Source organism: Protomyctophum bolini, assembly GCF_963924005.1.
Source record: "Protomyctophum bolini genome assembly, chromosome: 15".
Taxonomy (NCBI): domain Eukaryota; kingdom Metazoa; phylum Chordata; class Actinopteri; order Myctophiformes; family Myctophidae; genus Protomyctophum; species Protomyctophum bolini.
The window spans coordinates 21,010,487-21,038,176 of NC_137876.1; the positions used below are offsets into that span (position 1 = coordinate 21,010,487).

At 43.0% G+C, this 27,690-nt stretch overlaps 1 protein-coding gene and 1 long non-coding RNA gene across 2 annotated transcripts in view; one reads left to right on the top strand and one right to left on the bottom strand.

The window, feature by feature from the left end:
• LOC308330083 (disks large-associated protein 2-like) overlaps positions 1–27,690 on the top strand; it is a gene marked incomplete at its 3' end in the record, with an annotated part of 287,323 nt that overhangs the window by 39,057 nt on the left and 220,576 nt on the right.
• On the bottom strand, positions 6,848–9,843 carry LOC308330086. The gene is made up of 3 exons (XR_013965437.1): positions 9,718–9,843; positions 9,363–9,446; positions 6,848–7,040 (listed from the first exon to the last, which is right to left on the bottom strand). It is a non-coding gene; the product is annotated as an uncharacterized lncRNA (long non-coding RNA).

Sequence of the window (27,690 nt, forward strand, 5' to 3'; positions counted from 1 at the left end):
CCCAGGGCTCAAGGTTATTGCCAGCAGTACCAAACACAAAGTAAATGTGAAATTAATTTTACACACACAACTACTACAGTCTCGGGAATAAGAAGATGTCTGTGACAAGCATAACTGAACCCTATCCATGCCACACTCCACCACCTGCCTATATACCAAGATACATGTGTGATAGCTCTGGACTGACTTCACACCCTCTAGTCTCTAGGCCCATGAGGGGCCATTTCTCTCCAATGTATCCCCACTGAGGAGTCCATCTTCCCCATAGACCAGACAAGTGGCCAATTGGTCCTACTGAGTGTGTTTGGTGCAAAGACACTCAGCATTGTGAGCTTTTATAGATCGCCTATTTTCACAATGTTTGTCGCGGCCCACAGTTTGGGAACCACTACCCTAGGGGACATATTTTTATTATTATTATTGCCAGACACCTTTACAAACACAAACATTGAATCCCATTGACAATGAATGGCCAGCTTTGAGTGTTTGTGTAAACGCAAACATTGGTTTGCTATACCGTTTCCTATGATCTAGTGTTCAATTCAATTTTCAATTCAAACTTTATTCAAGACACTCACAGGGGGGTGCATAGGGCAGAACACATAAAACATAAAAACACAAAAGTAAACAAACTATAAATAAAATAAACAAAGTATAAACAAACAAACAGGGGGGACTTATCTCTGTACATACAGGCTAGAACGCCAGTGGCTCCACAGCTTAGATGATAGTCTGACAGAGCTCTTAGCAGGGTTAGAAAGTGATGCAATGGTGCTGTTCTCAGAGTCTGTTAACCTGCACATAAATCTATATATCAGGTTTCGTAGCACAGCAGGGCAAGTGGGTACATTTATTTCTACAAACATTTGACTGGCACTACAGCATCTTGGGGCTTTGAGCAGCAGTCTGTTTTGTGTAAACACAAACATTGAAGACAGTGAGGAGATGATGTATGATAAGAGCATCCTTCACTTAAAAGAAAAAGTGTTGTACTTTCTACAGGCTCTCGTGTGTTTATGGCAGTTCACTTCTCTTACTATTTTGGAGCCTTTTTTCTCCGATAACATCAGGACTGAGAGTAACTGAAGTAAACGTGTTCGCAAAGTTAATGACAACTCTTTTCCTCATAGTCTTTATAACTCATCCAAGGTTTGACATTTTTTTAAAGAAGAATTGAGTCAAAAAAAATAATTTAAGGTATATTGAAAGTATTTAGAAGATTATCTGAAGTCAAATTTGATCATTTGAGTTTATCGTAAAGTTTGTTTATTATCTTCTGTTAATTATTTGCTCAACAATAACACTATGGAAAAGTTATTTGATTCTAGTATGCACATCTATTTATATATATTTTCAATTTCAATCATCTTTAATCCATCGTGAATTTTCATTTCCATCTCCTCCATATCCAGCTGGTAAACTCACCTAAACACCCTATGAACAAATGATATAGGATACTATAGCATTAATATATCTGCTCTTGTTTAAGACTTGAATGCTAGACATTTACAATTTACATTTATAGGCCAATATTGTACTATCATTACGGTGTGTACACTTCCTCCAGCGATGTCTTCACTTTTCAGAACTTCTCATTTTCATAAACTTCTCATTTCTCAACTTCTCATTTTTCATAAAACTAACTGATCTTAGATATGGATGTAAATATCTGAAGTTGTTCCTTATCGGTTGCTTAAGCTGTATGAAATACTTGCCATTAGTATAGTGGTTGCAACTGTATTAATTGATTGTCTGAGTCCCGTGGTGGGAGTTCTACTCTGGTTGTACGGATATAATTAAACTTTGCTGTTTCATAACTTTGCTTAACTATTGATTCAACCCTCCGTAAAGGAGTGTAACAAACAGGTGTGGTAATTTGTGATTTAAACACACACCGTTATATTACTGAAACACATTGAATCCTCCAAGTTGCAATAAGGCTCGCAAACAATCACTTATTTTCGGCCATATTATTACTATAATCTCATAACACACTCATGCACGTACAAACACACTTCTACTAAACTTGTGTACAGTAAAAAGCCTTATTTGCCTTGTCTGGCCCGTGCTAAGATATAGTTCAATAGCTTCCACAACTGATTGTCCTTAATCATCATCATCATCATGATCATCATCATCATGATCATCATCATCATCATCATCATGATCACAATCATCAAGTCTGGTCTGCAACTTGTCTTTCTGTCAATGGCAGCCAATTGGCGAGGACACACGCACACTGCAGCAACTTTGAAGACATTCTTCTTAAATCCTGGAAATAGACACATTTTCAATATATTTTTTATACTTTGAGGTAGAGCACGTGTATTGCGTTGCTAATTTGATTGCAGGTGAATACACTCAAGACACGCGTGTGGCATGGAGAAGACTGGATCATCACCTAGATCTGCATATATGGAGTTGGCCAGCAACTCTACATCTGATCTGACCTCACGGCCACCAGATTATAATAGTTTAACTCCTGCTTCTTAACTGTGCCATATTAAAAAGTGGTGTTGTTCTTACCCCCAGGGCGTCTTACTGCTACATTTATACGTCCGCGCTGTGTTTTGTTCCTGGGTTCAGAAACTCTGACGTTTGCATAAATGTCGTCTGACATTTTGATTTGAGTTGAGTTGAGTTTTTTAGTTGAATCGAGTTGAGTTGTGTGTTTTGTTGAATTGAGTTGTTTCCTTTTCTAGTTGAGTTGAGTTTCTTGGTTGAATTGACTTGAGTAGAGCTGTACACACGTCTTCAGATATCGTAGTGGATTTTCAAACTGCTCTCCTTGTACAGCTCGAAGGAACAGCAAGTCACAAGAGAGGAAGTGGACACTTTGAGAGAACAGCAAGTCATGTCGTGTGGTAAATGCACTGCGGCCAATCGGAAAGCAGCAAATGCCAACGGAAATTCACCTCGCTAGTGCAATTTAAGTTTTTTGTAATTGATATAGTATACTGTGTAAACGGAACTCAAACGGAACAGACGATACGATGACTAATGAAGTCTTGACATAACAGTAGGCCTCATTGTAAGCATAATACAGCATGCTGTTCCACTCTGGAGGGATTCCCATGAATGAAAACTACCCGTAAAGAAGTGTTTAGACTGCTGGGCGAGTGGTTGAACGATGTTTTACAGAAAAGTTCAACATTTTGTTGATGACACAGACACAGTGCAGCGACGATATTATGCAGGGTCATGCTGACAAACCATCCACAACACAGTCACATAGAGCAGAGATTCACCACCATGAATAACCTAAAGAAACACGGCTACAATCGCCAATTCATTCCTTCATACATGTAGGACGCAACATAACATGAAACATTCCCACCTGGAAGTTGGAACACACAAATCCACACAAGTCTTCTTGTGCACCCGCGTCATTAGGCTCACCAGGGTCCCGTAGACCCGTACCGTACATTACAATACGTTCACAATAACATTGTCTGGCTGTATGCCAGCACATGTCTTCACATGTGTTATCACATGTAATAACACCACCACCAAATGTAAATCCATGGGATTCTAACAACAAAATATAATGTTAGACAGTGATGTATCACTGACCACAAAGAATCCTCTTCAGTTCAGTCATGTCGGTAACGTTAAGTCTGGTCAGTAACTTATCTAAACCGCTCTGTTATATATTGTCAGTCATGTTAAGTCTGGTCAGTAACTTGTCAGAATGGTCAGTCTGTTCAGTCATGTTCTTAGCGTATAGTCTTTTTTTGAGTGGTGCAACCACTCCTACAACCAGCAATGTCCGTGTTCACCTATATGTTCACCTATGTCTGTATGTATGTATTGATGAGCACGAGTATGACTGAGTACCAGTAGGGGCGCTGTTTGCCAGAAACAGAGAGATAGTATTAGTGCTGCACTAATACTTGCCTGCTAATGAGAGAGAGAGAGAGAGAGAGAGAGAGAGAGAGAGGAGAGGGGGGGGAGTAAAAGTACAAAAGTATTAAAGAAAAGTCAAGTGAAAGACCATGAAGAGTGACGACATCAAATCACGTTACTTTCACCACAAATCCCGAGTGTTAGTTTAACTATAAGAAAGTGGATGCTTACGGGTCCTTATGGGTCCATTCTTGAGAGGCACTAGCCCCTCCCATGTCCAGCTTTGAAGGTTTGTGTAAACACAACAGCTATAAGCATGTCAAAATGTTAATGTTCTTATTATTATTTGTATTTTTTTTTCCAGCCAGCAATGGGTAAACGCTCCCAAAAAAATGTAGTCTCTGTGACACATCTAGGGCCCGCAATCTGCATTCAAAGATTTTCCTAGAAGCTTTGTCATTGGTCAATTTGCCTGTCTACTTCCTGATTTCTACTTCATCATTTTGACCGGGTTTTTTTTCCGACCAATGACCAAATAAAGCTTCTATAGGAACATCTTTGAATGCAGCCGCTAGATGTGTCACAGAGACTAACATTGTTTTGAGAGTGTTGCTGGCTGTCTGAATACCTACAAAGAAAAAAGGTCATTAACATTTTGACATATTATTGCTTATAGCTGCTTTTAACACAAACATTGAATCCCATTGACAATGAATGGCCAGCTTTGAGTGTTTGTGTAAACGCAAACATTGGTTTGCTATACCGTTTCCTATGATCTAGTGTTCAATTCAATTTTCAATTCAAACTTTATTCAAGACACTCACAGGGGGGTGCATAGGGCAGAACACATAAAACATAAAAACACAAAAGTAAACAAACTATAAATAAAATAAACAAAGTATAAACAAACAAACAGGGGGGACTTATCTCTGTACATACAGGCTAGAACGCCAGTGGCTCCACAGCTTAGATGATGCACATAAATCTATATATCAGGTTTCGTAGCACAGCAGGGCAAGTGGGTACATTTATTTCTACAAACATTTGACTGGCACTACAGCATCTTGGGGCTTTGAGCAGCAGTCTGTTTTGTGTAAACACAAACATTGAAGACAGTGAGGAGATGATGTATGATAAGAGCATCCTTCACTTAAAAGAAAAAGTGTTGTACTTTCTACAGGCTCTCGTGTGTTTATGGCAGTTCACTTCTCTTACTATTTTGGAGCCTTTTTTCTCCGATAACAACAAGACTGAGAGTAACTGAAGTAAACGTGTTCGCAAAGTTAATGACAACTCTTTTCCTCATAGTCTTTATAACTCATCCAAGGTTTGACATTTTTTTAAAGAAGAATTGAGTAAAAAAAAAAAAATTAAGGTATATTGAAAGTATTTAGAAGATTATCTGAAGTCAAATTTGATCATTTGAGTTTATCGTAAAGTTTGTTTATTATCTTCTGTTAATTATTTGCTCAACAATAACACTATGGAAAAGTTATTTGATTCTAGTATGCACATCTATTTATATTTTCAATTTCAATCATCTTTAATCCATCGTGAATTTTCATTTCCATCTCCTCCATATCCAGCTGGTAAACTCACCTAAACACCCTATGAACAAATGATATAGGATACTATAGCATTAATATATCTGCTCTTGTTTAAGACTTGAATGCTAGACATTTACAATTTACATTTATAGGCCAATATTGTACTATCATTACGGTGTGTACACTTCCTCCAGCGATGTCTTCACTTTTCAGAACTTCTCATTTTCATAAACTTCTCATTTCTCAACTTCTCATTTTTCATAAAACTAACTGATCTTAGATATGGATGTAAATATCTGAAGTTGTTCCTTATCGGTTGCTTAAGCTGTATGAAATACTTGCCATTAGTATAGTGGTTGCAACTGTATTAATTGATTGTCTGAGTCCCGTGGTGGGAGTTCTACTCTGGTTGTACGGATATAATTAAACTTTGCTGTTTCATAACTTTGCTTAACTATTGATTCAACCCTCCGTAAAGGAGTGTAACAAACAGGTGTGGTAATTTGTGATTTAAACACACACCGTTATATTACTCAAACACATTGAATCCTCCAAGTTGCAATAAGGCTCGCAAACAATCACTTATTTTCGGCCATTTTATTACTATAATCTCATAACACACTCATGCACGTACAAACACACTTCTACTAAACTTGTGTACAGTAAAAAGCCTTATTTGCCTTGTCTGGCCCGTGATATAGTTCAATAGCTTCCACAACTGATTGTCCTTAATCATTATAGCACAAGATATTCAGAGATCGCGGCATTAGGTAATAAAGCAAACGCCATGTCTCCTGTTCCTTACATTGTTTTAGAATGAACTAGAATCCGGCGCGCATCCTGTGAAAGCACCAAGCATTTCCATTAGTATAGTATAACACATTTTACCCCCCAATTGACTGTATTAATATCTACATCCCTGAGATACTGTAATTGGTTGATAAGAGGATTTCTGTTCTTATATAACACAGAGTATTTACTGTATAGGCAGTGAACTTCCTTAATAGCACCAACATCTGTACATATACAACACAAACATGAAGTTACAAATATAAGCTGGGTCGGCACTTTATATTATAATGAGCCCACCACCCGGAATAAACGCGACACTGGTTTTGGTCAATATTCAACTTTGACCCCTCTATCACAGTACAGGCACCACAAAGGGTTAATCGGGTGCAGTCATGTTGTTGAGTCTGGTCTGCAACTGGTCTTTCTGTCCAGTCATGTTGTTGAGTCTGGTCTGCAACTGGTCTTTCTGTCCAGTCATGTTGTTGAGTCTGGTCTGCAACTGGTCTTTCTGTCCAGTCATGTTGTTGAGTCTGGTCTGCAACTGGTCTTTCTGTCCAGTCATGTTGTTGAGTCTGGTCTGCAACTGGTCTTTCTGTCCAGTCATGTTGTTGAGTCTGGTCTGCAAATGGTCTTTCTGTCCAGTCATGTTGTTGAGTCTGGTCTGCAACTGGTCTTTCTGTCCAGTCATGTTGTTAAGGCTGGTCTGCAACTGGTCTTTCTGTCCAGTCATGTTGTTAAGGCTGGTCTGCAACTGGTCTTTCTGTCCAGTCATGTTGTTAAGGCTGGTCTGAAACTGGTATTTCTGTCCAGTCATGTTGGACTGCAGGATGTTTTTGTCTTTAATCGATGCACCATCTGTAAAGAAGGAGAATCAACAAACTGATGAGTTTTACATTCAACGTTGTGCTGATAGTTATATTTTGGTGAAACAGGTGTGAAGAGCAGTCAAACAACATGGCAGGTTGGGCGTGGTGAGTGAGTGAGTGACAGACATTTATAAAGGTCATGGGGTCACACTCAGAGCGGCAGTGCAGAATCCCGTCCACCAGTGACATCATCGATGGGGAATCCAAGCTTTAAGTTGCAATGCGATAATCATGGAAGCCATCGTTCTCCTAATTTTTCCTAATTACATAAGTTAGTTTCTCATGTGCCAAACTGGTTGTTAAATTCCTCAGCCAAAAGCCGATCGTAGGGGCATTGACATTCTTCCAACATAGCGCAATTGAGCGTCTGGCCTGTAACAGGCAGAGGTCGGTCATTCTTTTTTCATTACTATTTAGTGTACAATTTAATGGATAAATACTGAGTATACATAATTTAGGACAAAGAGGAACTGGACCTGACGTAATCTGAGAGACATAATGGACCACGGACCTCCAAAATGTTTTAATCTCCTCACATTCCCATAAGCAGTGGAACAGTGTACCTTTATGTTCCCCACATTTATAACATAAATCAGGAATGTTTGGATCAAATTTATTTACTTTCTCCGGGGTTATGTAAGTTCTCATTATCCAATTATACTGAATTAGTCTTAATCTAGTATTAATAGTTTGCATTTGTGCCTTGGAACATATTAAACCCCAATCAATTTCTGAGATTTCCACTTGAAGATCCTGTGTCCATTTTTGTCTTATTTTCTCCGAGTCATCTTTATGAAACCCTTCTAGTATACCATACATTTGTGAGACCAACCCCTTTCCTAAACAATCCCGTTTGGAAAACCTCTCAAGCACGGATAAAGGAGGTTGTTTTGTATTTTTGACACATGTAATAATAAAGTTTCTGATTTGCAAGTATTTAAAGAAGTGGTTTTGCGGTACATCATATCTCCTCCTCAGCCCCTCAAAAGACATTAGATTGCCATTCTCGTATAGATCCACCACTTTCTTTAAGCCTTTATTGAACCATAATTTAAATCCCAGATCCCTTCTAGCTGGAATAAAATGTTAATTTCCCCAAATCGGTGCAAAGCAGGACAGCTCTGGGGTGTTTCCCATGAATTTATGGATTTCAAACCATATATTTATAGTATTGATGACAAAAGGGTTAGACACACTTTTCCTTAGGTTTTTAACTGGAGCTGAGTATAGCAAGGAATCCAGAGATAGATCTCTTGCGGATAGGAGTTCAATTTGGACCCAGGATGGCTTATCATTTTCAGTGAACCAAAACATTGAAGCGCGTAGTTGAGCCGCCCAATAATACCACTGCAAATTTGGGAACTGTAAACCCCCTCGATCATATGGCAAATATAAAAGAGAGAGTCTAAGCCTGGGCTTTCTATTATTCCAAATAAAATTTGTAAAAAGCTTTTTTATTCTGTTGAAAAAATGTAGTGGTGGAGCCAATGGAATTGACTGGAAAAGATATAGGAATTTTGGAAGTACATTCATTTTAATTGTATTTATTCGTCCTATTATGGAGAGAGGTAAAGATGTAGAAGCTCTTTTTAGAACGGGGAAATGAGGAGGTTAATGTGAGAGAGTCTGCCTTTACCGCCAGCACGTAACCCAACCGTCTTGATGAGAGGCGAGAGCAGGACTGAGAGAGCGGCGGGATGTTTGTAAATGTGGCGCTGGCCGCTCAGCTGTGCCAGGTCAGGCTGATGCAGAACATGATTGGGGATATAACGAGCGCGGCTGCCGCTCTCCTGAACTACTCTGCCGGGACTGGGAGGTACCATTCTGGCGCGTGGACGGACTAGGCTCTGTGGGTTGACTCCTGTCCGGGCCCCTCCTACGTCTCACCAGGTCCACTCCTGCCCTCACCAGGTCAGGCCCTGTGCGTTGCACCAGACTCCCAGCACCAGGCACTCTATTCAGGAATATATATATAATATATATATGGTTATATATATGGTTATATATATATATATATATATATATAATCTGACTGACGATGATGTCACTGGTGGACGGGTTTCTGAATTGCCCATAGCCCTCATATGAGACATGGACTGAGTAAAAGAACGTGGTGAAACGTGGTGAAGTGGTCCTTTAATCAAATCTTGTTAGTCAAGTGGATGGCATATATGGATTGAATAGCTTTCCACGAGATATCTCGAGAATGGCATGGACTGTGCTAATAAAGTATTTAATCAATCAATCAACACTATTCCTGACTCAAATATGGGACATGGAGATACAGTAGCGTTTAAGAAATGATTCTCACGGAGTATGGCCAAGACAATGATGACAGCCAATTGGAGAGGACACACGCACACTGCAGCAACTTTGAAGACATTCTTCTTAAATCCTGGAAATAGACACATTTTCAATATTATTATTTTTATACATTGAGGTAGAGCACGTGTATTGCGTTGCTAATTTGATTGCAGGTGAATACACTCAAGACACGCTCCATATATGGCGCGTGTGACATGGAGAAGACTGGATCATCACCTAGATCTGCATATATTTAGTTGGCCAGCAACTCTACATCTGATCTGACCTCACGGCCACCAGATTATAATAGTTTAACTCCTGCTTCTTAACTGTGCCATATTAAGAAACGGTTTTGTTCTTACCCCCAGGGCGTCTTACTGCTACATTTATACGTCCGCGCTGTGCTGTGTTTTGTTCCTGGGTTGAGAAACTCTGATGTTTGCATAAATGTCGTCTGACATTTTGATTTGAGTTGAGTTGAGTTTTTTAGTTGAATCGAGTTGAGTTGTGTGTTTTGTTGAATTGAGTTGTTTCCTTTTCTAGTTGAGTTGAGTTTCTTGGTTGAATTGACTTGAGTAGAGCTGTACACACGTCTTCAGATATCGTAGTGGATTTTCAAACTGCTCTCCTTGTACAGCGCGAAGGAACAGCAAGTCACAAGAGAGGAAGTGGACACTTTGAGAGAACAGCAAGTCATGTCGTGTGGTAAATGCACTGCGGCCAATCGGAAAGCAGCAAATGCCACAGGAAATTCACCTCGCTAGTGCATTTTAAGATTTTTGTAATTGATATAGTATACTGTGTAAACGGAACTCAAACGGAACAGACGACACGATGACTAATGAAGACTTGACATAACAGTAGGCCTCATTGTAAGCATAATACAGCATGCTGTTCCACTCTGGAGGGATTCCCATGAATGAAAACTACCCGTAAAGAAGTGTTTAGACTGCTGGGCGAGTGGTTGAACGATGTTTTACAGAAAAGTTCAACATTTTGTTGATGACACAGACACAGTGCAGCGACGATATTATGCAGGGTCATGCTGACAAACCATCCACAACACAGTCACATAGAGCAGAGATTCACCACCATGAATAACCTAAAGAAACACGGCTACAATCGCCAATTCATTCCTTCATACATGTAGGACGCAACATAACATGAAACATTCCCACCTGGAAGTTGGAACACACAGATCCACACAAGTCTTCTTGTGCACCCGCGTCATTAGGCTCACCAGGGTCCCGTAGACCCATACCGTACATTACAATACGTTCACAATAACGTTTTTCTCTGTATGTTTTGTTTTTTAATCATTACTTCAACTTATATAATTTATATTACATTGGCTGGATAACGAAATAGACAACAGATACAGGACACACACACACACACACACACACACACACACACACACACACACACACACACACACACACACACACACGCGCAGACGCAGACGCAGACGCACACACTGCACCTGCTTTTCTGTGCTCTTTATGGTCATCAGGTCAGATTGTCTGGCTGTATGCCAGCCAATCTGGCATACAGCCAGATTGTCTTCACATGTGTTATCACATGTAATAACACCACCACCAAATATAACAAAATATAATGTTAGACAAAGAATCCTCTTCAGTTCGGTCATGTCGGTAACGTTAAGTCTGGTCAGTAACTTATCAAAACCGCTCTGTTATATAATATTGTCAGTCATGTTCTTGAGTCTGGTCAGTAACTTGTCAGAATGGTCAGTCTGTTCAGTCATGTTGTTGAGTCTAGTCAGTAATTCATCAAAACTGAGGGTTTTGCAGAGTTTGCACTTTGCAGACGCACTGTGCTGTCAGTTGTCTATACGGCAGTGCAGTTGTGCACCATCTGGGTTAGTACTGTACATAGCGTATAGTCTGCTGCACTAATACTTGCCTGCTAATGAGAGAGAGTGAGAGAGAGAGAGAGGAGAGGGGAGGGGGGGGGGGGGGGGGTTGCACCACTCAGTTCACACGTGTGTGATTTTAATATACATGTTTGCTGTGCATGCACTGTAAACATTAGCTCCTCTCTCTGGCGTGTTCATAGAGACATGGAGTTCAGCACTGTTCCCCCAGCACTGCTGCATGGGAATATGATTATTCCAAAGTATATGCTCCTCGCAGATATGACAGCTGCACTGTCTCCTGGGTAATGGCATCGTGCCGCAGAAATGTGTGTGTGTTTACGACCCCGACGTACCGTGCGGCATGCACGATCCATCCCGGCTAGAGCAATGTCATTTAGCATGTACGCCACGGTGTAAACGTGGGATATTCTATCACCGTTTTTTGCATGCAACTCAAAGTGGACCCAAAGTGCCACTATGGAACAAACTACACGGGACGACTTGAAGGTCGGACGTGACTTCACAGCGGTGGAAAGTAACCAAGTGCATTCACTTAGTTACAGTACCGTACTGTAATAACCGTATTTACCGTATTTAGCAAATGAACTGCTCGTGACGGAACGTTTCCGCCAATTACAATCCAACCGGCAACTGCTATTGGCGGAACGTTACGTCGTATAAGCTTTATTATTGATATCAAACCAGATCGCTGATTAGTTTCGTTTTTTTTTTTGCTTGGCTGTTCCTTAACTAGACCGGTTTCGCGCATGCGCACTGCCGTTCACCTCTTGTATACCTCTTGTATACAGGCGGACTGCGTGAGAAAACACGTTCTCACGGATGTCAGTTGACCGGCCCTTAAGGTCTACCCGCTGCTATATTATTATATCATAATACATAAGGTTATATCATTGACCTAAATGGCGTTATATCAACAATCTTTTTTTTTATCAAGTCTTTTTCATAGATTACTTTTGGACATGTGGAAAACGTTAAACATTCAGAGTGACGCATTAGCCTACTTCACCTACGTAACATCAACTTCTGATACTTGACATCAAATAATAATCCGGTACCGTCACCGCGTGTAGCGTTTGTTTCATTAGCGCAATCGCGATAACATAGGCTGCAGCTGTTGTTCCGTGGCTCAGCACACATTATGAACGGGTGAAGATACCAAGGAGGAAAAGAGTCAACTTTTCACAGCTTATTTTTCCAAACAGTTTCCCGACCTTGTTTCCCGACTCTGTTTTCAAATGGATTTGGAAAATACGACGGGAAAACTTGAGATTCCCTTCTCGCGTACCAGTGGCACATGTCACATGAAAACTTTGTGACCACCGCTCTCTGACTTATGGTTACTTATGGTTAATTTGGTCTTTGCCAACTTGTTCATATTCCTTAGCATTCTTAAATGGAAAACCATGCGCACTCTTTGTGTTGTCTTGCGCTGGGAATTGACCTTCAAGCGAGCCAACCATTCAAACATAATTCTTCCGCATGTTTTAACCCCAACGCCGGTAGCTATAAGAGGGGTTTCATGCAGTGTTGAGTTCGCGGACTACCTTTTTTTCACTATAACTAAAACTAAAAACACTAAATAAAAACTAAGCCATGATTTAAGAATAAATATAGGAGGGAGGGAGGGACTTAGTGGAGAAGAGAACCGAAAGGCAAGTCATTGCATATGCTTGGTTCTGCTATTTTCAGTTCTGCTATTTTCAGCATGTCTACAGGTATAATCAGAACACTTTGTGACCACCGCTCTCTGACTTAGCCTAAATTAACATAGTAGAATAGGTAGAGAGATTCCACAGGTGCAATGAGCCATTATGACGGCATAAAGGCCTGACAAAATAAAATGTAGTCGACAAAATCTATATTTCTAAAAGTCGACGGACACTAAACTACATCAGAATTTGCCATCAAAATCAACACTGGTTTGGTGTATGCGCGCCGAGTGCACTCTGCCTGCGTCATGTAATTGTTCCCAGTCTCTGTTGTTTATTTGTTCCACTGAGCCTATAATGCAAATGCCATCGATCAGTGACACTCTCTCTCTCTCAGTCTAGAATGCAAAGCAGTCTGAACCTGGAGTCATTGTGAAAGGTCATTACAGTGCACCAGTCTCCAGCTGCAGCCCACACACCGCTATCCTAAACATATATTCCGCTCGTGTTTCCATCCATTTCAGATGCAGTGTCTGTTGATGAGCACGGCTATAGCTTCACGAATTCCAAAACGGAGAAACTTGGGAGAAAGTTCAAGGAGTACTTTACCCCCCCCCCCCCCCCCCCAAAAAAGAAAAATAGCCTCGGAAACCACAGGCGTTTTTTTTTAACCCAATTAGACGATTAAGAAGTAGGACGATTCTACAAATGTCTTTTCAATCCTGACAGTTTTATGAAAAACCCATGTTTCTATGTCAGTTGTCAAACATTTCCATGTCAAGGACCCTCAAAATTATATGTAGGCCTAATTGGCCGCCGAGTTAAAAACGGTACGCTCTGAAAGAATATAATTCAAATATTAGCACCACATTTTCACGATTTAAAAAAAATAGCAGATCTATAAGCTCGTAGCGCGGCACTCTGTGCCACACTATGTGTTGCTATGAGTGTTAGGCCAGATTTTCATCCCTTCCTAACATTTTAGTCTATTTTTTTTTTTTGATGAAATTGTCAGCATATTTAGTCTTCGTTTTAGTCATCATAGCTTCATTTTCATTTAGTTTTCGTCAGTGAAAAAAGGTAGTCGACGAACATTTTTTTGTCCTTGTATTAGTCCTGACCGAGGATCCACTGTGGAGACCCCTGATCAGAATGATCTCTGACGGTCTCGCACGTCGGAAATAGCATACCTAAAAGCTCACAACTTGTCGCTTGTTGCTACGCGTTAGTAGTCGGCTTGTATAGCTCGGCTATTGTCCTTGCGAGACACCGTCGTGTGAAGAGGCATAAACCCGTGGCTTCGGCATATACAGGACCAAGCGCGACAATCTCATATACGCCGCCCGGTTGCCATGCAGAAGAAGAAATAAAGTTCTCTGTTGACCCAATTTACTGCGCTATAAAGGCAAACTATAAAGGTTGAAAAGCACCGCAAAGAAATATGAATGCTGTTTTCATCAGATGGATGCCCAACCATCATTCATACATTCCAGTAAAAACAAAAAAAGAAAAGTCCTGGCCATGAAATGTGTTGCAACTATGGTATGCGTGTGCGTGTGTGCGCACGCATATGTTTTGCCACTCCATTATGCTCCCGCAGGCAGGGGGGGGGGGGGTGTGGGGGGTCTGTAGCTTTACACACATTTGTCATAGTCGTGCGTGTTATTACCTTCAGGAAAATCCATCACGCTACTTAATTTGGACGAGTAATCGCCTCGCTTAGAGTCATTTGCGGTGTTTTCCTAAACCGTAAACATGTTCAGCACATTGTTACTCTTCGGGGCTAACTAGGTGTCATCCATCAGACGAGGCCTGCTGTTGGGTATATGGGACCGGGACCAGGTTTAGGCTGGAGGGGAGACTGCCGGAAAATGATGTGTTTTCATTCGTGTAACCAACCGGGAATTATACCTGAGAGGGTTCCATCATGCCTCTGCTTTTGATAGCCCCCCCCCACCCCTCCTCCTCTGTTAATTTATTTTTATGACCAGAGGCTGATTTATCCTGGTCAGACTTAATTAAATGTCATGCATTTGCTTTTGGTAGAAATGTAGTCTGATATGTTTGATATTTTTGTTGGATAATATCACAATTTAAAACTTTCTATTTTTATTTTTTATTAAATCTTCAACCAGGCTTCAGCCATGGCTATATAGTAGAGTAGAAGTAAAAGTATTGACATTTTCAATTTTGCATTTTCATATCATTTCATCCTAGAAAGTTTGGAAGGGGTTTTCCATAGCTCCATACGTCCATTTTCAATCCCCTTTTCCTGTCATAAAATTAACAAAAAAAACCCATCAAAAACAATAAACAAATATAGATTCAAATAAAAACTTTATGCATGTCACCTGTACACCAGATTAGAGGAAGTTTCAAAATATGGATAAAAAAAAGAGAATATAATATTTATTTTTTTAATTCCCAAGGGTAGACTTCTCGTCGTCCGTGGCATCCTGTACATAATTGGCATTTAGACGTCTTGACGTTTTTGGCTCTTAGACTGCTTGAGCAGACACTCAACTGCAGTTACATTTGTTATTTTAAATCTACAGTCCTTGTTGTCCATTGAATTGTTAATTAATGTAGTTGATGGGCTTATACTTGTATGCTGCATGTTGCTCCTTAACCGGTCGATCTAAGGGCCGTTTCACACTCCTATTTTACCGCTGTTTCGGCGCTGTAGTGCCGAGATGATTTCGGCTCGTCAGAAGTTTTCAGTAGCACCGAAGAGACGGCTTTAGGACGGTACCCGCCCCCCCCCCCCCCCCCGAACCTCAAATGACGTCACATTGTAGGCTCTACAGCGCCGAACCGACTTTTATTGGGCTCTAAAATAGGAGTATGAATCGGCCCTTAGACTGAAAAGCATTAAAATAGTTATCAATTTCATCTGAATAAATGTCGTGACCAAGGTCACATACTTTATCTAACATTAAACATAGTTGGTTAAGATAATTTGCAACCAAATCACTTTTATCTGCAGCCATTAGATAAAAACTAAATAGATAAAACTGTTACCCCCCCCCTCCATGAATATTTCTGTCTCTTCTAAAAATATTGTACCCCTGGATTCCCAGTACATCACCATTAAATGACAAATGGAGTTTCTGATAGTGCCAAAGATAATAATTCTGATACTTCTGTCATTTTATTTCTCAGGCTACAGATATTTATGTGAGCTAGTTTAAACCCGTTTCTTGGTAAATTAATTACAACCATAATAAACATAGTTGTTGTGACTTAGTAGTCTTTCCTTTGGTTTGTGAACCATGAAACACATAACACACATACCGGTACATACACCAACCATACAAACACATATAATACACATAACAAAACACAGGACCAAACAGTAATAGAAAATTACTAACCTAAAATACTAACGTCCGGGATAACCGTGTGCTAGACCTACCTCTGCTAATGTTGAGAGGCTCCCGAGTTGTTTATCATTTTGTGTAAACATATGGACTTAAAGAAAAAAGTGAAAAAATAAATGAAGAAAGAAAGCCACGTGGGGATTCCCTCTGAGGTTAGCATTAGGCAAAAATGCTAATACTAATATTACTTTCTATTTTCTTAATTTTACCCTAAATAAGTTGAACCTCTGGCGCCCTCTAGGTGTAAATTAAAGTAATAATAGTTGAGAAGAAATTAGACCTCTAGCTCCTCTATATGTTATAAAAACGTTGGGAAAAGCAAGCAAAGCTAGAAGAATATGCATCGGTACTTAAAACATGTGTTCAGTTTATTTAGTTTAAACATAGTATAGTGTGGACAGGCAGTGGTCTCTCTCATTAAACAGACAGAGAGATTCTAAGGGCACCTGTCGGCTCTCCAAAGCTGATGGCTAAATAAGCAGCTTGAGGTTTGGCCCTATACTGCGCCTAACCTCCCATATCACCCATATGGCTACAGGGTTTCAGTGGGAGAGAGAAGCCGAGGAAAAAATAAAATTAAAGCAAAGAACGGCTATTGCCCATTGAATTCATATGTATATATGTTAACATTCAACGACATGCCTTGTCAATGAAAGAAAAAGGGGGGAAAAATAAAGAAAACTAAATGTGTGTAGGTCCAGTACATGATGAAAGTATACAAAAAAAAAAAGAAAGAAACGGTATCCTGCAGGCACTAGATTGTATGCCTGCACTCCTTTCGTATGCATGTCGTGGGTCTGCGTTTATGCACGGACGCGCAGTCAACAGTCAACAACAACGGCCGTACGTAGTTGTGTGTGTGTGTGTGTGTGTGTGTGTGTGTGTGTGTGTGTGCGCGCGCGTGTGCGCCTCACAATCCGATATAAACCCAAAGTCGATGAGTAGGCTAGTGAAATCACACGCACGTATGCGCCCTGTGCGCAAAGGTGCGTCCCGAGTTAGGCTATATAGTTTAACCCATTCTGACCTGAGATCAGATTCTAAAAATGTCTTCTACACGCTGACAGTTTTCTGAAAAAGCTACGTTTCTGACCTGAGATTTTCTGACCTAAAAAGCTGTTTCTATGTCAGTGGTTCTTCGATTTTTTCAAAAATAGCAGACCCACAAGCTCGTAGCGCGCCACTCGGTGGCGCGCTACGAGCTTGTAGATCTGCTCTTTTTCAATAGCCTTTTGGCAACGCTGGCTGGCACGTCGGGGAACAGTAGGATTTTATGCTCACGACATTTAAGTTGCTCTCTTTTGCTCCCCAGGGCACGTTCTCTGTCCTGGAGATAATGGAATTTCACAATGAAGACCCGTGGTCGAGTATCAGGCCCTGCTTTGCTGGGAGGGGGGGGGGACCGATGCATGCCAATGAGCGGCGTCCAGAATCGGGGGGGGGGGTGGTCTAGAGATTCCATATTTAACATTGTGGACTTGAGATCATCACAACCTGACCGTAGACGGGAGCAAGTTGTCTCGAGCTCCACAATGCGGCCACTGTGGTCTGACTCACAGGGCTCCATGCTTGCTAACGTCCCGGCGTGGGAGGCCAACGTTTTATTAATATCCGCCATCGTGGTCCGAAATTGGCCTCAATGCGTCGTCCAGTGCAACTTTAAAGGTCGCGATTAGAGTATACTGCTCAGTTCTTCCATTAGAACAGTGCGGAGTTTCTCCAAATCACTGAAATCAGGCGGTATAGCACTCGTGTTTGTCTGGTATTGCGGCTAGCATGCATGTTGCTTCCAGACTCCAGACACACACGAACACAAACTTGAACTCGTCTTTCCTTTTTTTCCTGTGGTTCCTTTACTTAATTCTATCACTGGGTGATCATTGTTCAATGTCACATTTGCCCTGCGGTCAGTCCATTTTACGATAGATACATATTTAAAGCTCAGGAGCGTCTCATACTGCGTCCTCACTTATACGTGCTCGACCGGAAGCATAACATATGTTTTTAAAGGTGCGTTCTTGAATGTTTAGAGAGCGGCCACGATTACATACAAAGTCAATGCAACGACGAGAATTGTGCGAACGGGCGCGGCGCGGCGCGACCTGCCACGGTACTAAAGGGACGAACCGAGGCGGATATATTTATTCGGGTCTGAACGCAGCTTAATGAGAGCTGTATACTGTATGTGACATCACCTTGAGCAGCAACACATGCCTCATCAGTCAATGACACAAATGCGAAGAGGCATGCATGTGCACACACGCATGCGCGCGCGCGCACACACACACACACACGCACACGCACACACGCACACACGCACACAGTCACACACACACACACACACACACACACACACACACACACACACACACACAGTCACACACACACACACACACACACACACACACACACACACACACACACTTGTATTACTGTACTTGTGAGGACATCAGCATCTTAGGACCGTTTTTATGAATGCTTTTGAATGAATGAATGAATTAATTTTAACGTATGTTGTGTCATTGAACCTAAACCTGAAATTAGCTGCAACTATACAGGCTGCAGAATACACGTCTAATCAGCCTAATCCCATTCTTAACCCCATTTCTTTCCTAAAGCCTAACTATTTCTCTTATGAGGACCAGGAAAGTTCTCAATAGAAGTGAGTGTATTTATCAATATTCTACTATGTTTGTGGGGACAATTGTAGCCCTCGCAAGTATAGAAGCACACACACACACACACACACACACACACAAACACGCATGCACTCACAGTCGCACACGCGCACCCAACCGATGGCACAACAAGCCACAAGCGCTGTCTCTAAAGAACACATGTGAGCAGAAGCAAATGAGATCAGAGAAAGCTGATAAACTGGGAGAGCCATTATCCCAGAAGCTAGAGAGCCAGCAGATGCCAGTAATAAAGACACTGTATTGAATTAGACCTGGATTTGCTTTGTCAAACAGACTCAGATATTTCCTCTCAGACACACACCCCATGTCACGCAGTGGTCAAATTGACATTGTGCAGATCAGGCACGTGACCAGACTGCAACTCTCAAGCAACGGGGTTTGATTTGTAAAATGGAAAACGTCGAAGGACATTTAGGACAGACGCCGATTCTAGACAATGCCTTAAATCCTGACCTGAAGTTTTCTGAAAAACGTCAAATGTTTTATTCAAAGATGACAGAAATGTTATGCTGCTATATATACTGTCTCTCGTCTTGAAGGGCGAAAACACTGCAGAAAGGGGTTCTCATCCTAAACACATTCTGACCTGAGATCAGATTCTAAAAATGTCTTCTACATCCCGACAGTTTTCCATTCTGACCCTGAGATCAGATTCTAAAAATGTCGATTTTTCAAAAATAGCAGACCTACCAGCTTGTCGAGCTTGTAGATCTGCTATTTTTCAATAGCTAAATTACAACATAATGTTTAAAACACCAAAAGGGGTTAAAAGGACTAGTTCACCCCCCCCCAAAAAGAAATACTTATTTTCTATCAATTACACACCTCATGAGTCTCCAAGACTCCTATTGACCGCTGGACATATACCGTATGTAATAGATTACATTACCTCTATGGGCTGCGGTGTATCGGGCGTGTGAAACGGGTTGTAGTGTTGAAGTATATATATAGTGTTTAACCAGAGTCAACCCGAGAGCCGCCGCGCGATATACTGTATATGGCAGGCGGGCGAACCACGTGCGTGGCAAAGAATGCAGTGGTTAAAGCGGTGAACCGCAACCTTGTTACGAGGACGGACCCGTATTAAGCCGATATCTTGTCTGGTACACCTACGTACTGTCCTATTTGAAATGAAGTGTGTGTGTGTGTGTGTGTGCGTGTGCGCGTGAGTTAATGCCCTTCTCGATCGGCTTAGGCCCGGGGAACGACCCGTGAAATGATTTATTCATTCCTCTTTTGGGTGAGATGTGACGTGGCTGTGCACGGACAGAAGAAGAGGCCATAATAAGCCCTCTTTTTCGCACCCGAGTGACAAAGAAAAAGCAGGACACCCGGTGGCGAAGCGCCGCGGCTGCAGGCGTTTGTGCTACAGGTCAGAGACGACGGGAAAGCCCGCGGGATGACGAAGGGCTAATTGGCCAGATCATTGTATTGTAAGGATTGATTGACAGCTGGGACAGCCAATCGCCGGGTCCACTCGGGTTTTAGTGATTATACCCGAGTGTCCGAGGCATATACGGGAGCCGCTCCAAACATACCCGGGAATCGCTTTTTGTAAACGGAACCGGACCCGCTCCGGGTCGGTTTGGACCCCAGGTATTTCCAGATCTTGGGGCTGACCTGACCCTGGCAATGGACAATCATATAAAAAGGAATAAATGTAAATAATAATCGTGCCAGTTTAACCGCTTTTAAAACACGTTGACTGCCTGAGTTAGAACATCGTCTATAGCATGCCCGTGCAAAACATTCCGGGCATCTTTTTTTCTAAACCTTTGAGAAAACCTTTCACAGCTGTGTGTGTGTGTGTGTGTGTGTGTGTGTGTGTGTGTGTGTGTGAGATGTCTAAAGTTACAAAGTTAAAGGAGATGAGAGCAAAACGACAGAGGTGTGATTTCACTCCGAGACATAGCCGTGACACGGGAGCCGTCTACTCATCGTGTGTGTGTGTGTGTGTGTGTGTGTGTGTGCGCGTCAATTTAACAAAGGTGCAGGCGATCAGAAATCAGCAGAGAGTGATTGACGTTTGCGCTATATATACTGCATGCCGAATTGAAGTGGACTCGGTCCAGACTTCTTTTTTTGTCTCCCTGGAAATAAAAACATCTGGGTTTTCCGAGGCTATAGTATAGCATGACGATGACTCCGGCACAGGATTGTAATTGGAGAGGGGCCGGGGGAGGGGGGGGGGGGTCACTCACTGTATACTCGGTCTGGCTGTTCCACTGACTGTACAGTGTGTGTATATAGGAGGAACTAAACGGATCCGCAATCCACATGGAGTCAAACTCCGGTCCCACGTTTTGGCTCCAGCCACGTTGTAGGAACAGGCAGCAGCAAATGCACTGTTTGGCTCTCTCTCTCTCTCTCTCTCTCTCTCTCTCTCTCTCTCTCTCTCTCTCTCTCTCCTGTGCTCTGCTGCAGTGGCAGCAGCAGCAGGGTCTCGCTCGCTATCAAACTGCTCTGGCAGTGGAGAGGAGAGAGACGTCGGAGCATCTCTCGGCTCGCTCGCCCATCTCGTCCCGGACCCTACGTCCGTCCCCCCCTTTTTTTTTTCCATCCCCTCGTTCATTTTGCCCTCCTCAAACCCCCCCAGCCCCTCCCATTCCCACCCCTAACCCCCCCCCCCCACCCCGCCCTCCCCCTCCCAACGCACGCACGCGAACGCACACGCACGCACGCGCACACACACACACACACACACACACACGTTCAAAGGGCTCGGATAAAAGGCTAAACAAAGTGGGACGAGACGAGGCAGGACGCGCTATAGAGGAGTGGAGGTGGGGGGGGGGGGGTGGTGGTGGTGGTGGCCTTTGATGTGACCTGTCAATCATCCTCACGTCGCCTGTCACTGGCACGCTGCTGACGGACAGGTGAGTTCATGTCTCTGACCGCCGTGTGTGCGCGCGCGCGCGTGTGTGTGTGTGTCCAAAATTGACCCAAAACGGAATTGTTTTTTGACACTATCTGCAGTTAAAGTGTGTGTGTGCGTGTGTGCGTGTGCGTGCGTGCGCGTGCGCGTGCGCGTGTGCGTGCGTGTGTGTGATTGCGTGCAGAGAGGAGTGTGTTGGTGGGCGGGTGCGTGTGGGATTTGCGTGTTCTTCTCACTGTGCGGATGACAGATCTAGTGTTAGAAGAAGTAAGTTTGTGTGCGTGCGACGTGCGTGTGTGTGTGTGTGCGCGCACGTGTGTGTGTGTGTGTGTGTGTGTGTGCGTGCATGTGGAATCCCCACATTTCCATTCCCAGACGTTTGTGGTTATAGTGTTTCTGCTGCAGAACCTCGAAACGATGAGCTGTGTTTCACCGCGCCTTCTGATCCAGAGACATGTATTTCTGTGTGTGCGTGTGCGTGTGCGTGTGCGTGTGCGTGTGCGTGCGTGTTGCGTGCGCGTGCAGCTCATGCAGGGGGCCAATTAAAAGTCCAGCATTTCTTCCTCTCCCCCGAGGGAAACCCATGGCTGTACGTGTGCGTGTACAACACAGCTGATGACGAGGGGATTCTGTGACACCATATCGTGTGTGTGTGTGTGTGTGCGTGTGCGTGGACATGCACGTGGTGCGCATAATGTTGCCTCTGATGGTTGGGGGGGTTGATCTGTACTGTTGGAATGTTTGCCTTTATGCTTTGTGAATTAAGACCTTTTTTTTAAAAAAGAAAACATCTACGAGGACAAAGTGTGCGTGTGTGTGTGTGTGTGTGTGTGTGTGCGTGCATGCGTGTGTGTGTGTGTGACGCGCACACACGCATGTGTGTCTGTTGTGAGTTCAATCGCCTATACGGTGCAGAGTTTTGGTTTGCTCATGGGCACGGTTTATTATGTGCTGCTGATGCTTTGGTGTCTATAGAAGGTATAAAACAAAAAGAGAGTGGGACCAGTAAGCCTGCAGTATTGGCTCTATATGTATTATATAATGATGAAGCCCCACGCCTTGGTATTGCCACCACCATCACATGTCCCACCAACCACACGCCTTGGTATTGCCACCACCATCACATGTCCCACCAACCACACGCCTTGGTATTGCCACCACCATCACATGTTCCACCAACCACACGCCTTGGTATTGCCACTATCATTATGTCCCACCAACCACACGCCTTGGTATTGCCACTATCATTATGTCCCACCAACCACACGCCTTGGTATTGCCACTATCATTATGTCCCACCAACCACACGCCTTGGTATTGCCACTATCATTATGTCCCACCAACCACACGCCTTGGTATTGCCACTATCATTATGTCCCACCAACCACACGCCTTGGTATTGCCACTATCATTATGTCCCACCAACCACACGCCTTGGTATTGCCACTATCATTATGTCCCACCAACCACACGCCTTGGTATTGCCACTATCATTATGTCCCACCAACCACACGCCTTGGTATTGCCACCACCATCACATGTTCCACCAACCACATCCCATGGTGGACTGGCATCACGTATAGCAGTGGTTCCCAAACGCTTTCATGCCAAGCGACCCCCACATTGACACTAATTAGCCCCCATTTGAAGAGATTTGAAGAGAGTTAATTGATTAAGTTAAGTGATAGTTTGTACACTCAGAGTTACAGACCCATGAGGGTCCATTTGGTTACAAGCTATCATTTAGCTGGGACACCTCGCTCTGTGATCTCCTTTGTAGATTTGAGCAAGAATGGTGCAGCACTATAGTGTCTGCTCTTATGTTGTTGCTACTTTAGAGGGGCACTTCACCCCCTTTTGCAACCAGAGCTTATTTTAATGATGTTTAGGACACAAGAAACACTTTCCTGGGGGTTTTATATGCATGTAATAAATCATAATATGTTTGACGACATGTTCATGACCAAAACCCTGTCAGGAAAATGTGGTCTCACTTCCTTCCTGAACTACAAAGTCACACCTCCATGTACCGCCCCCCCCCCCCCCCTCTCCACAAGGAGAGGAAAGTGCACTAAAGCATCATGGGCATTGTAGGAATTCAGCAATCCAGTCAAACCCTAGTAGTCAAACACACAGACTTTTTTTTCTTTCTTTCTGGCCATAGGGTGCAAATTTCAAATGGTGCTATACTGTTATCTACTAAAAACACTACTAACGTTGAGTGACTGCAGTTTCTTCCGGCGGTGAATTGTCCCTTTAAGAGAGGTTTAAGTCAAGCACTTTGATGTCGCCTGCTTAAAGCCACAGTATAGGCTAGTTGGCTCCAGGTGTAATGTTCAGCAACTATACAGACTAAAGACAAATATAATATTGTCATGGAATCGTGATCTCAATTCTTGTGGAGGAAACTTGACGGTTGACATTTTGAGCAAGAATCGTGCTATAGCGTCAATGAGCAGTCACTGACACGCCCGTATAGCAGAGGTTCCCAAAGTGGGGTCCGGGGACCCCCTAGGGTATATCCTTGAGTGAGTTCCAGGGGGTCCCCCCCATCTAAATGATAATTAGGAACCAAATGGACCCTTATGGGCCCTGTAACTGCAGAGAGGGTAGAAATGGAACCAAATGGACCCGTTTGGTTCGATGTGTATACACTGCACTCTCAGAGTTAAATTAACTTTGGGAAGTAATTTTACAATATAAATCGGGGGGTCTCAGAGATAGAAAAGCCATTAAATGGGGGCCTAATTCATGTCAAACTGGGGGGGGGGTCCTTGAAATTAAACTTGCTGAGAATCTCTGCTATAGAGCCGTATAAAATCCTTATGGGGGTCCCTGGCATATCTCTTCAAATGGGGGCTAATTAATTAGCGTCCACTTGGGGGGTCCTTATGGCATGATGAAGTCATGGTGAACCAGTGCTGTATATACAGGATGTCCTGGTCCAGTCCAGCCCCCCGAGGGTATATATGACCAGACCCAAGCACACCACCGTGGTGCCTTCCATTTTGTATTATATATATACGCTCATGCTCAGCTCCGCATGCAGGAGAGAGAATTTACAATAATCAATCAATATATACACGGTCGATCCAGGCAGCTGTCCCTAAGGTAATCCATTAGCGCTGTGCATTATTGTTCAGCCCCCCCTCCCCTCTCTCTCTCTCTCTCTGTGTGTGTGTGTGTGTGTCTCACGGTACGTGCGCATGCGTGTACACTGCACATTATTGTCAACACAATGCGCCCAAGTACTGAACAAGGTCTTTATATTCCACAACTGGAAAGCCGACGAGTGGCACAACAAAGCATCTCCGTACATTTCAGCGCTGTGTTTTTTTTAAGCCCTTCATTTCCGTTCGGTTTCGACCCAGACTTGTCCAATTAAGCACCGTGACTCTCCTGGTGCTGCAAATGGTTTAAAAAACGGACCTCAACGGACCACCCTGCAGTGCCGCAGGGTTTAACCCATTTTGGGGTGCGGGAGAACTTTGGTGTTTTTAAAGTATTATGTTATGCTTTAGCTATTGAAAAATAGTGAAAATGTGGCGCAAATCTTTGAATATATATTCTTTCAGAGCGAACGTTTTTTAACTCAAATCTTTGCTTCCGGGGGGAGGTCCCTGGAACGACATTTTTTTCAGATGCGAGTCGGTGCTCATTTACATAACTTTTTGGGGGTTCTTGTTGACATGAAAATATCGAGCACCACATTTTTGTCATTTCGACGTCGGGCCTGAATGGGTTAAACGGACCTCTCGGACACCTGGATGGTGCTGGGTTTAAACCAGGGGGGGCAGTCAGACAGATATTTTGTGAAGCCACTAATAATATAATGGCCTGTTGTGGCGCTGTCATTGGGCTCAAAAAAACCCATAGCCCCATAGAAGTCCATGTATTTTGGCCCAACTTCACCTAGACTGTATTACCTTAATAAACATGGTCATGAATACTTTTTGCTTCCAGTCACTAGTTTAAAGTCTCATTTCTAATGTCATAATATTCTTTTTGGAAAATGATGGTCCCATTTATAAAAAAAAATTACCATAAAGTCGCGCATGTTCTGAGGGGCGTGGCTACCGTTACAGTCTATGAACGGGATCCCCCACCCACTCGAGTCAAAATAAAAACCAACAAAAAGAAGAAGGGGGGAAAGTCCCGCCTCGTTGTCTGGGCCAGCCAATGGGCCAGCTGGGCCCAAACGGATCTAGAAAGATGGCGACTTCCAGTGCAAGGACTGACAGGCTTCATTTTATGTTCATGTTAGACCCGCGGAACGCTTTGTCCATATTTTTTACAGTCTATGGTTTAAACGGATGTGAGGTCTGACACCCGAATGGTGCGGATATAGGGTCTAAAAATGCCCATGCACCGCCACCGGGGACCCTATACCGCGGTGCCCCACCAGCTTGCCCGTGCAGCCGTCCTTATCCCATTCTGACCTGAGATCAGATTCATACAAGGTTTCCACTGGACACACACTGGTCTGATTAACCCATTCTGACCTGAGATCAGATTCTAAAAATGTCAGTCGTTCTTCGATTTTTCAAAAATAGCAGACCTACAAGCTTGTAGCGCGCCACTCGGTGGCGTGCTATGAGCTTGTAGATCTGCTATTTTTCAATAGCTAAAGCATAACATGATGCCAACACCAAAATGGGTTCCCGGTCAGAATGGGTTATGCCAACACACGCTGCGTGAGCCATTTGGGAAATTACTCTTCCGACTTCCTTCACAGGTGTTGCCCATGATACTATAATTAATGATTTAACCCGTACGGGTGTCCATTTGGTTCCATTTGTACACACACACTGGCTGACGGGATGTGGATTGCCTTGACAGACACCATATGTTCCACAAGTTGACAGTGTAGCGTTCATTTAGTTTTTGTCACATTTTAGTCTACTGCAATGTTATAGTTTTATAGTCTATAGTTTTTAGATCTATACAGTTGATTTAGTCGACTACATTGGCGACTAAATCATCATGTATTTTGGCGATCCTTTTGATGGTGTCGTAATGGCTGATTTTAGACTTGTGAGCTTGTAGATCTGCTATTTTTCAGCATTTTAGTTTCTATAACTGCATGGATCTCTGCTCCAGTAGTTCTTCTCCCTGGCATTTTAGTCGACATAGTTTTAGTCGACACTGAGACGGACGTGCCTGACGTCGGACTCGTCTGTCACTTTGCCGCTTTTATATACTTTTCACGCGAGACGGATTACTCAAGTGTGGACAACATTTGATTGGACAGCTGGTTTATATCATCTCTTTTCTGTTGGGTTGATTAGCGCGGCATGTTGTCGCGCGTGCGTGTGTGCACTCGCCTGTGTGCCAGAAACCTCCTATATCTCTCCATATTCTTGTCGTGTTTTTGTGTGAAAGAATGCCCCACTTGATTATTACAGCGTCGCACTGGACATCGTCAACAGCATCAAAAGTACAGAAGACGGGCAAGCTCGTAGAGCTGCTATACTTTGATGCTTTAGAATGTTTCCATCCCGAAAAGAAACCGGTTTTGGACCCACAGAGGCCACGTGCATTCTGCGCTTGCATTCAGTGCGCACCCGGTCCTTATCATGTGGAGTATACAGAGCTGATATCGGTGGCTTGTTGATTTTCCCCAGATTTGTCACACCAGCAGAACCAAACTGATGTATAGGGAGAACCCAATAAGATGCACGACGTCACGTGTTTAACCCAAATGTTATGCTTTATAGCTATTGGTTAGGGTTAGGGTTAGCTGTAGTAGTAACATGTTTAATAGTGTGTAGTGGCGTGCAGGGAGCTGTAGTGACATGTTTAATAGTGTGTACTGGCGTGCGGGGTGCTGTA